Source organism: Carcharhinus amblyrhynchos, chromosome 29 (assembly GCF_965287045.1).
Source record: "Carcharhinus amblyrhynchos chromosome 29, sCarAmb.v2.hapA, whole genome shotgun sequence".
Lineage (NCBI taxonomy): Eukaryota > Metazoa > Chordata > Chondrichthyes > Carcharhiniformes > Carcharhinidae > Carcharhinus > Carcharhinus amblyrhynchos.
Window position 1 is genome coordinate 25,943,224 of NC_137352.1, and position 10,767 is coordinate 25,953,990.

Consider the following 10,767-nt stretch of genomic DNA (forward strand, 5'->3'; position numbering starts at 1 on the left):
TCCATCCCCAAGAGTAATAAAAGTAATTTGAAGCACTGATTAGCATCGGTTGTAGATCAGTTGGTAGCAATCCCTTATCTGAACTGGAAAGCTGTGGGTTCAAGTCTCTCTTCCAGAGACCTGAGCACAAAATCTGAGCTAACACTTTATTGATGTAGTGGGGAAATGCTGCAGTATTAGAGGGACCGTCATTCAGAGGAGGTGTCAGACTGAGGCCCCCAACCTTCTCTCTGAAGTGGGCATAAAACATAAGACAGGAAGATCCCGCCACTGGCCAATGATGGGCCATCTCTCCACTGCTGCCAAACACGCTGCGGGAGGGGCTCAGAATATCCCACCCAATGTCTGCGTATATCAGCCAGAATTTCCTGGCTGTTCACGCCAGCGGGATTCTCTGGTATCGCTGCAGCCAACAGAGCCACAAATTCTCTTGCAGCGGTGGCTGGGCTTGAATGGCCGGAAAATTCCCGTCCATCGTCTCCAGCGCTGCGCGAAATTCCGGAAGCACAAGTCGACCGGGATATCGGGGAATCTTTCTCCAAACAATCGGAACCGATCATCAGTGACGTCCCCACAAAGGAAATTAAACAGAGGGAGAACAAAGTCATTACTTTCGCAGCCAAAGCTGACAAAAACTGAAGGCTAAAGCGTTTCTCAAATCTTGCTAAATTGTTTATTGGGCGAAAACTCTCAGAGCCGCATTCATCACAGCTGCTGATTAATAGTTTGGAGCCTCTCAGTCTGTTGTACTGCACTCTGATTTGTGAAAGGACCCAGAAAACATTATTCTTATCAGAAAATGATCTGGACGCTGGAGTACTGTCAAAATACCATGAAAACAGTGGGGTGTAGGAGAGGGCAGGTTTCATTACAGTGCTGAATTCTGAACCATTGCAAGATAGGATTCCTTGCGCCCACATGATGCATTTTCCTGTCTCCTCTCACAGTAATGCTTCCGAATCATCAGGAAACAATTCTGAATTTCAAATCCTTGCCCTGAGAGGACCTCAGCAGATGCTTCAGACTCTGAATGCACTGTTACAAAGCCGACAGTGATCACATTCAGTCTGGATCAACATGATTCAAATGTGATTTGATCACAAAGAAAATAGGGTCACTGACTTACCACATCCTCCCCTTGCCCCACCCCCTTGCTCTGGTAATAGGCTCTCAGGCTAGGCTTCCATTTAGGAATTGAGTCACATGTCAGCCAAAGCTGCTTTTCAACAAAAGAATACTACGACACTTAATTCACATGAACTGCTGCTGTCCAGTTCACGGTTCATAGGACAGCACAGTGGTTAGCACTACTGCCTCATAGCACCAGGGACCTGGGTTCAATCCTTGGCTTGGGTCACTGTCTGTGTGGAGCTTGCACACTCTCTTTGTGTCTGCGAAGGTTTCCTCTGGGTGCTCCGGTTTCCTCCCATAGTCCAAAGATGTGCGAGTTAATTGGATGGACCATACTAAATTGCCCTTTAGTGTCAGGGAGACTAGCTAGGATAAATGCATGAGGTTGTGGGGATAGGTCCTGGGTGGGATTGTGGTCAGTGCAGACTTGATGGGCTGAATGGCCTCCTTCTGTACTTTGGGAAGCTACGAACTGATCATTCTAATCTAAGCTTAAACTAAACATTCAGAAATTCAGGTAACGCTTGTTCCTTTTATGTGTCAAAAAGCAACCAAAGAAAGCCCTAAGGAATTTTCTCCAACACCTGTTGCACTAGATATTTGGTAGAGTCTCAAAGGTTTTATTTATTTGTGTACAACGCAACTGAAATTATTTCACCTGGAAGAAACAATGAATACACGCAGCCATGGACAATACACTCTGTACACAAACTGCAGCGATTTCTGAATTTCATTCTCGGTTGCAACATGATTCATATTCCGATTTGGTGTCAAATGGAATCCAGGAATCAGCAGAGTGAAAAGCAAAGGCCAGTTCCTAATGGATCTACAGCCCACGATTCCCCTCTGTCCAAAAATACCTTTTAAATTGATCACTTGACTTGGCATAATTACAAGGAGGGATTGTGATTGCAAAGCACAGGAAGTAAAAAAATTAACCCGCACCAGATGAAGCATTCACCAAAGCAATGTTTGTGACATTGTTAATTACAGCGCTGGCTGCAGGTAAAATAAGTAAATCCAACAGTTGCTATCCAAGAATCTTTGCCCCTCAAAAGCTTTGTTGGACTAGAAATATAAGGCATTCAAATGTTGCGCAACATGAAGTTGTTATCATAGAACCCCTACAGTGCAGAAGGAGGCCATTCAGCCCATCGAGTCTGCACTGACCACAATTCCACCCACGCCCTATTCTCATAATCCTTCATATTTGTCCTCCTAACCTCCCTGACACTCGTATTAATTTAGCATGGCCAATCAACCTAAGCTGCACATCTTTGGACTGTGGGAGGAAACCAGTGCATCTGGAAAAAATCCACGCAGACATGGGGAGAACATGCAAACTCCATATGGACAATGACCCAAGGCCAAAGTTGAATCCGGTCCCTGGCGCTGTGATACCGCCCTAATCATCTATCAATTTTTTGTAAAACACACTCAAAACAGCTAGAATGTGTCCATTCAAGGGTATGTGGATTTTTAATGGCGTGCTAAGTATTTATTACAGCCAAACAATTTCATCGACAATGAAAAGTTACTGTCTAGGATCTCATTCCTTCAGATTTTAATTATTGCTTGAGGTGGCACGTTGGCAGAGTGGTTAGCATTGCTGCCTCACAGCGCCAGGGAATCGGATTCAATTCTGGCCTTGGGTCACTGTGTGTGTGGAGTTTGCACGTTCTCCTCGTGTCTACCTGGTTGCTTCGGCTTCCTCCCACAGTCCAAAGACATGCAGGTTAGGTGGATTACCCTTATTGTCAGGGGGATTAGCAGGGTAAATACGTGAGTTACGGGGGTAGGGCTTAAGTGGAATAGTTGCCAGTGCAGGTTCAATGGGTGCAATGGCCTCTTTCTGCACTGTAGGAATTCTATGATTGAAAACATTTTTTTCTAAACATTGTATTTTTTCCCTTTTATTTTTGTCTCAATTAATCCCATCTTTCTTTCCCTTCATTTCATTTTCTAGACCACATATTAATACAATACTAAATTATACTTTCTTGACATTTGGTCTCGAATCTACACATCTCAATGAGGGTACTTTGGCCTAACTGGTTAAAGAGGTAATCAGTTGTTTGCCCCATTCTTGCAGAGCCAGGATCCCCTGTAGAGGTCTCTGCACTAAAATGTTCTGCCCATCACTCTATTCTCTGGTGCAAAATCCCATAGAAATTCTGTAGGAAAGTGTAAGGATATTAATACCATTCAATTATTGCTGACCACAAAATACGGGCAATATATTTTATGTGAACTCAGAACCATTCTGATATTTCAACGCTACTGCCTACACATGGGAGGTGCTATTCACACTCCAGTTCACACAAAGTGCCTTTAGTCCCAACCACAATGGATTGCATTTTTCAGTTGGTGACCAATCAATAATACTTGCCACTGACTTTGAAGAAAACTGCCCACAATGACCTAGCAATCTATGTGTTGCAGTTCTCTCCGTCCCTGATGGCAGTTTAAATATAATGCCAAGCATCCAACAACAATGGTATCAAAAAGCAGACGGAGGCAGTGGTGCAGCAGTAATGTCACTGGGTTAATAATCCAAAGACCCAGAATAACGTTCTGGGGAACTCTGGTTCAAATCTCACTATTGTGGAGATGCTGGCATTGGACTGGGGCAAACACAGTAAGAAGTCTCACAACACCAGGTTAAAGTCCAACAGGTTTATTTGGTAGCAAAAGCCACTAGCTTTCAGAGCGCTGGCTGCCCCTTTGTCGGGTGACTTACCTGATGAAGGGGCAGCCAGTGCTCCGAAAGCTAGTGGCTTTTAAGAACATAAGAACATAAGAACATAAGAAATAGGAGCAGGAGTAGGCCATCTGGCCCTTCGAGCCTGCCCCGCCATTCAATAAGATCATGGCTGATCTGTCGTGGCTCAGTTCCACTTTCCCGCCCTCTCCCCATAACCCTTAATCCCCTCTCTTATCAAAAACCCATCAACCCGCTTCTTAAAAATATTTAGCGAGGCAGCCTCCACCACTTCAACGGGCAGAGAATTCCAGATATTCACCACCCTTTGAGTGAAGAAGTTCAACCTGTTGGACTTTAACCTGGTGTTGTGAGACTTCTTACTGTATCAAGTCTCAGTAAGGCAGATGGTGAAATCTGAATTCAGTGAAAAATTTCCCAGAGCAGCAATGTCAATACTTGGGAACAGAGATTCAAGATAAAAGGGGGAAAAGTTAAAGGAGATGTGAGGGGCAAGTTTTTTTTACATAGATATTAAGTGCCTAGGATGCACAGCCAGAGGAGGTGGTAGAAGCAGACACAATAATAACATTTAAGAGCCAACTTGACAGATACATGAATAGCAGGGAATAGAGGAATAGGGACCATGTAGGGAAAAGGGTCTTTAGTTTAGGAAGGTGTCATGTGTCAGTGCAGGCTTGGTGGGCTGAAGAGTCTGTTCCTGTGCTGTTTTGTTCTTTGGAATTAAAAGTCAAACGATAACCATGAAACCATTGTCATAAAACCCCATTTGGTTCACTGATGTCCTTCAGGGAAGAGTATCTACTGTCCTTACCTGGTCTGGCCTACATGTGACTCCAGACCCACAGCAATATGATTGACTTTTAAATGCCCTCTGAAATGGCCTCAGTTCAAGGGCAACTAGGGGTAGGCCCAGCCAAAATGCCCACCTCTCAGGAATTATTTAAGAAAAAGCTACATTGATGTATTCTCAAAGAGAGCAAACAAGGATGCACAAATAAATGCCAAATTCCCTTCAATTTTAAATTAAATTTTCAGATAGGGAGATAAGTAATTATGGTTGGATTAACAACTGCTCAAATTATAAACAAACTTTAAAAATTGTGATTTTAAAAGTCTGAAATTTCAGAAGGTTAACATTACACAAATAGAAAAATAGCATTTCAGGACCTGTGAGTGCCTTTATCAATAATAATGAGATTAGCATACAGTTAAAAACCCAATTACACTCATTCAGCAAGGTACAATTTCCTCAAAGATGTTCACATTGAGACTAAAAGTGTAAAAATGGAAATTCTTGTCAATTGTTTGTTTCTGTTTAATTGTCGATCTGGATTCAATTCCCGGCTTGGGTCATTGTCAGATAGGGAAATAAATAATTATGATTGGACATCGCTGGCTGACTGGCCAGTGTTTATTGCCCACTCCTACTTGCCCTTGAACTGAGTCGCTTGCTGGGCCGTTTCAGGGGGCAGTTGAGAGTCAACCACATTACTGTGGCTCGAGAGTCACATGTAGGTCAGACTGGATAAGGATAGCAGGTTTCCTTCTCTAAAGGACATTAGTGAACCAGATGGGTTATTCCGACAATTGAAAAAGGTTTAATGGTTTATCAGTAGATTCTTAATTCCAGATTTTTTTTCATTTAATTCAAATTCCACCGTCCGCTATGCCGGGATTTGAAGCCAGGACCCTAGAAAATGAGCTGAGTTTCTGGATTAATCATCTGGTGAAAATATCACTAGGCCTTTGCCTTGCTTGATCACTTACAAATTGCATTCTGGGAGACCTCTTCACTGCCTTCTCTGAAAAACGTAGAGGATAGCAATTTCTGGATTTCCACAGTATTCTGCACATGTGCGGACTCCAAGGGTTAGTGTAATTTTTGCCTTCAGTACCATTGAAAATTCTGGGTCCCTTTGGGGGTGGGGGGTGCGGGTAGCAGTGCCAGAGGATAGTACCAGAGGCAATGCCAGGGTACTGCTTGGGCATGTCACTCTACCCCAGGTGTTATACTTACCTGCGTGCCCCCGGCGGGTTCCCGTCACCTGACGCCCACTTTTAAAAAGCAGCTGCAAAGCTCGCTGATGTGGCATCATGCCGACAGGGAGGGAATCTCAAATGTGAAGGGATAATATGGATTGAAATGAGGTTCCCAATCTTCATTACTATATCACTGGCAGGGGAGGTGAGGAGGAGAATCGGAAAATGAAATGGCTCCAACGAGATTCTCATTTTCGTCGTCTTGCGATATTTTGCACCCATGTTGACCTTTGCACTCTATCAATAGATGGAATAAGATTATATAGTAAAGCAAATGTTGGAAAGGATAGAAAGATAAACAAAGCACAATATGTTAGATATGTTCTTCAGTCAGGTTTGCTATTCCCTAGTAAGACCGTAAGGCATAGTAGCAGAATTAGGCCACTCGGCCCATCAAATTGACCTCTGCACTCAACGAACATTGGTGCAAAATCATGGCACAGTATAATCAACTGACAATTCTATTGCCTAATGAATTTCTTGCACTGTTAAGATGGACTGACATCTTCTGTGAAATCGTCCTCTTGCATTCAATGATACTTTTGGTTCCTAACAACAAAGTTCAATTGAAGAAGTGTTGCAAATGTTGCAACAAATACTATTGACTGTTGATCATAATGTAGGACGGAATGGGTAATTACCCAACCTCCCACCTCTAGCATAGGAAAGGTTGAGGACTCTGGGTCTGTGGTCATTGGAGTTTGGAAGGATGAGGAGGGATCTTATTGAAACTTACATGATACTGTGAGGCCTGGATAGAGTGAACGTGGAGAGGATGTTTCCACGAGTAGGAAAAACTAGAACCAGAGGGCACAAACTCAGACCAAAGAGACGATCATTTAAAACAGAGCTGAGGAGGAATTTCTTCAGCCAGAGAGTGGTGAATCTGTGGAACTTTTTGCCGCAGAAGGCTGTGGAGGCCAGGTCGTTGAGCATCTTCAAGATAGGTAGGTTCTTGATTAATAAGGGGATCGGGGGTTATGGGGAAAAGGCAGGAGAATATCAGCCATGATTGAATGGCAGAGCAGACTCGATAGGCTTAGTGGCCAAATTCTGCTTCTAAGTCTTATGGTCTTAATAGGGAATAGCAAACTTGACTGAAGAACATGTCTAACATTTGTGCTTTATTTATCTCCCTGCCCTTTCCAAAATTTGCTTGTGCTATATAATCTTATTCCATCTGTCAATCCCTTTAGCACATCTTGACATTATCTTTGTTGTCACAATACTGTTTAAATTCCAATTTGAGTTTGGTAGATCTGTTTAAAGACATCCTGTGCTACCAATTACACTGATCAACAAATATCATGAGGACGTTGAATCTGTTCACTATAATTACATTCTCATTCTAGATTCCCATTGATTCCCACAACATGTACTGTAAATCTGATCACATCTATAATCAGAATTTGAAAATTACTCATAGAAATGGAAAAATAGGAAACTTCCTACAGCATTGAAATCGTGAAAATACACTTTATTTTGTTTATTTAGTCTCAAGTCGGCTTACATTAACACGATAATGAAATTGAAGTGAAAATCCCCAAGTCGCCACACTCTGGTGCTCATTCGGGTACCTTAAGGGGCAATTTAGCATGGCCATTCCACCTAACCTGCACATCTTTGGACTGTGGGAGGAAACCAGAGCATCTGGAGGAATCCCACGCAGACACAGGGAGAATGTGCAAACTCCACACAGACAGTGACCGGAGCCAGGAATTAAATCCAATCCCTGGTGCTGTGAGGCAGCAGTGTCACAGTACCACCCTAGGGATGTGCCATCCTAGAGATGTTCCAGTATTTCATGCTTTGCTTTGTTAGAATCAGTTCAGCTTTTCTACAACCAAATGAACATCAAATTCATCTTAAATGAATATTTTCATAGATTCAGGACACGGGCATCACAGGCCGGCCAGCCTTTATTGCCCAGCCCTAGTCACACTTCAATTAAGTGGCTTGCTAGGTCATTTCAGAGTGCAGTTGAGAGTCAACCACATTGCCGTGGCTCTGGAGTAACATGTAGGCCAGACCAGATAAGTACATCAGATTCCCTTCCCTGAAGGAAATTCATGAACCATAGAAATCCTACAGTGCAGAAAGAAGCCATTTGGCCCATTGAGTCTGCACTGCCCACAATCCCACTCAGACCCTGCCCCATACCCCTATATATTTTACCCGCTAATCCCTCTAACCTACGCCTCTCAGGACACTAAGGGGCAATTTTAACATGGCCAAACCACCTAACCCGCACATCTTTAGATTGTGGGAGGAAACTGGAGCACCCGGAGGAAACCCACGCAGACACAAGGAGAATGTGCAAACTCCACACAGACAGTGACCCGAGCCTGGAATCAAACCCAGGTCCCTGGAGCTGTGAAGCAGTTGTGCTAACCACTGTGCTACCATGCCACCACATGGGTAAACAATATGGGTTTTCCTGACAATTGACAATGGTTTCATGGACATCAGTAGATCCTTAATTCCAGGTATTGCTCTATTGAATTCAAATCCCACCATCTGCCTTGGCAGGACTGGAATTTGGGTCCCCAGAATATTAGCTGAGTTTCTGCATTAATGACTTAGCGATAATACCACTAGGTCATTGATCCAATGGTTCTGATGATCATGAGTTAGCACTGTTGATCACTTTGGTGTTCCAAAGGGCTAACATGTCAATGTCATTGTTTTGTGAAGACACAACACAATGTCAATTCTCCAACAAGATCAATCATTTCTAGGACAACTTATGTCTAACTTGCAAATCTGTATACAAATCATCCATCCAAATTATTTGATGGGTTTGGCTAAAATCAACTACAAACACATTGGAATCTCTAATTTCAGCCTTCCAAGATATTACTTGCGACCTTCAGTGTTTATAATTTATGTACATTCTAATGATGAAATCTCTTCAAATGTGCAATGTTTTCCTTAAGAACTCGGCTTTTGAAGACTTTGAGGATACATGCCACACTTTGGTAAACTACCGCATTGAAAACATGCCTTCAGCCACTGATCTGGGTCAGAACAAGATTACAGATAATGAAACAATTTTTTTCAGACTATATAAATATTAACAGAAAACAACAATGAAGAATGTGTCATCTCAGATTTCAATCATCAAAGAAGTTCAGCAGTATCAATGATGGAACAATATTCAAAGGAAATGCAGTCAATGTTGATTAGTTTTCTTTTTTTGAAAAAACAATAATTTCAAAGAAGTCACAGCAGAGGAGAAAAAGTGAAATCTGAAATTGAACAGGCTTCCATGTCAGCTTTTGCAGTTTGATTACTGCACTTATCAGATTTTCTGGAATTTCATTATTTCGGTCAGAATGGCCCAGGTGGTTTTTGGCATGCCTCATATAGAAAGTGGATAGCTCTGGGAGTGACTCAATATCTGGCCAGAAGAGTTGTGGAAGAAAAAGCACAGTGCATTAAAACGTAACAAGAAATACTCAGTCACCTTGACATATGGCATCAAATTTCAACAACTTCAAATAAAATTACTTACTTCAGTATGAAATATAGGCCAGCATTTTACTGCCCCACCCACCACGGGGATTGAGTGGGGGGGACAAGAGAAAAGTCTGTTGATATCGGACGGGATTCAAGACGAGTTTCAGGACGAGTGAGGCCATAAAATCCCACCTATAATTTTTTGGTTCCAAATAATCCATTAGCAACATTGTTTTGATTTCTATATATATACACCTAAATGAGCTTGATACAAGAACTAAATGTAGTCGTTACCAATCTAAAATTTAATTTGCTCATTGCAGGTACACAGGAAACATTTAACGTGATGCAGTCAGGAACTTCCAGGAGAATCACCTCACTGTACTTCCATTCCCCTCTGTGTGATGACTCTGAAACTTGTTAGTCATCTGCTGAAGCTCGCTTTTCTCCACAGTGCGAACGGAATAAACTGTGTGCTGCTGCAATTGAAAGGCCACCAGCTAAGGGCCAGGTTTTTATTCAATTAATTTAAACACAACATGATCCTATAAAGTGTGGTATCTCCTCCTGTTCGCCTTATTGCTGGAGTAATGTCACCCTGTTGGGATGCCCACACACACACACACTGCAGAATGACAATTGGTGTTCCCCTGCAGAGACCTGGCACTGTGGGTGGTGTATTAACTGGGTAGACCTCATAGTTCTTGACTGTTTAAAACAACAGTGAGAGTGGAACAAAATGACCATTTTGCATCCAGAATTTAAGAACATAAGAACATAAGAAATAGAAGCAGGAGTAGGCCATCTAGCCCTTCGAGCCTGCCCCGCCATTCAATAAGATCATGGCTGATCTGTCATGGCTCAGTTCCACATTCCCGCCCTCTCCCCATAACCCTTAATCCCCTCTCTTATCAAAAACCCATCAACCCGCTTCTTAAAAATATTTAGCGAGGTAGCCTCCACCACTTCAACGGGCAGAGAATTCCAGAGATTCACCACCCTTTGAGTGAAGAAGTTCCTCCTCAACTCCGTTCTAAACCGCCCCCACTTTATCTTGAGGCTGTGCCCCCTAGTCCTGCTATCCTTTCTGAGCGGGAAGAGTCTCTCCACCTCTATCCTATCCATCCCATTCATCATCTTATGCGTCTCAGTGAGATCTCCCCTCATCCTTCTAAACTCTAACGAGTACAAGCCTAGTTTATTCAGCCTCTCCTCATAGCTCAACCCCCTCAACTCCGGCATCAGCCTAATAAACCTCCTCTGCACTCCCTCCAAGGCCAAAATATCCTTGTGTAAGTACGGCGCCCAAAACTGCACGCAGTACTCCAGCTGCGGCCTCACCAATGCCCTATACAGCCGCAGCAAAACCTCCCTACTTTTATATTCAATCCCCCTCGCTATGAAGGCCAGCA

General features: G+C 43.0%; 1 pseudogene; it reads right to left on the reverse strand.

The window, feature by feature from the left end:
- Positions 1 to 5,952, reverse strand: part of LOC145359795 (large ribosomal subunit protein eL37-like) — a 66,388-nt pseudogene extending 60,436 nt beyond the window's left edge.
- Between the last annotated feature and the right edge of the window lie 4,815 nt (positions 5,953 to 10,767).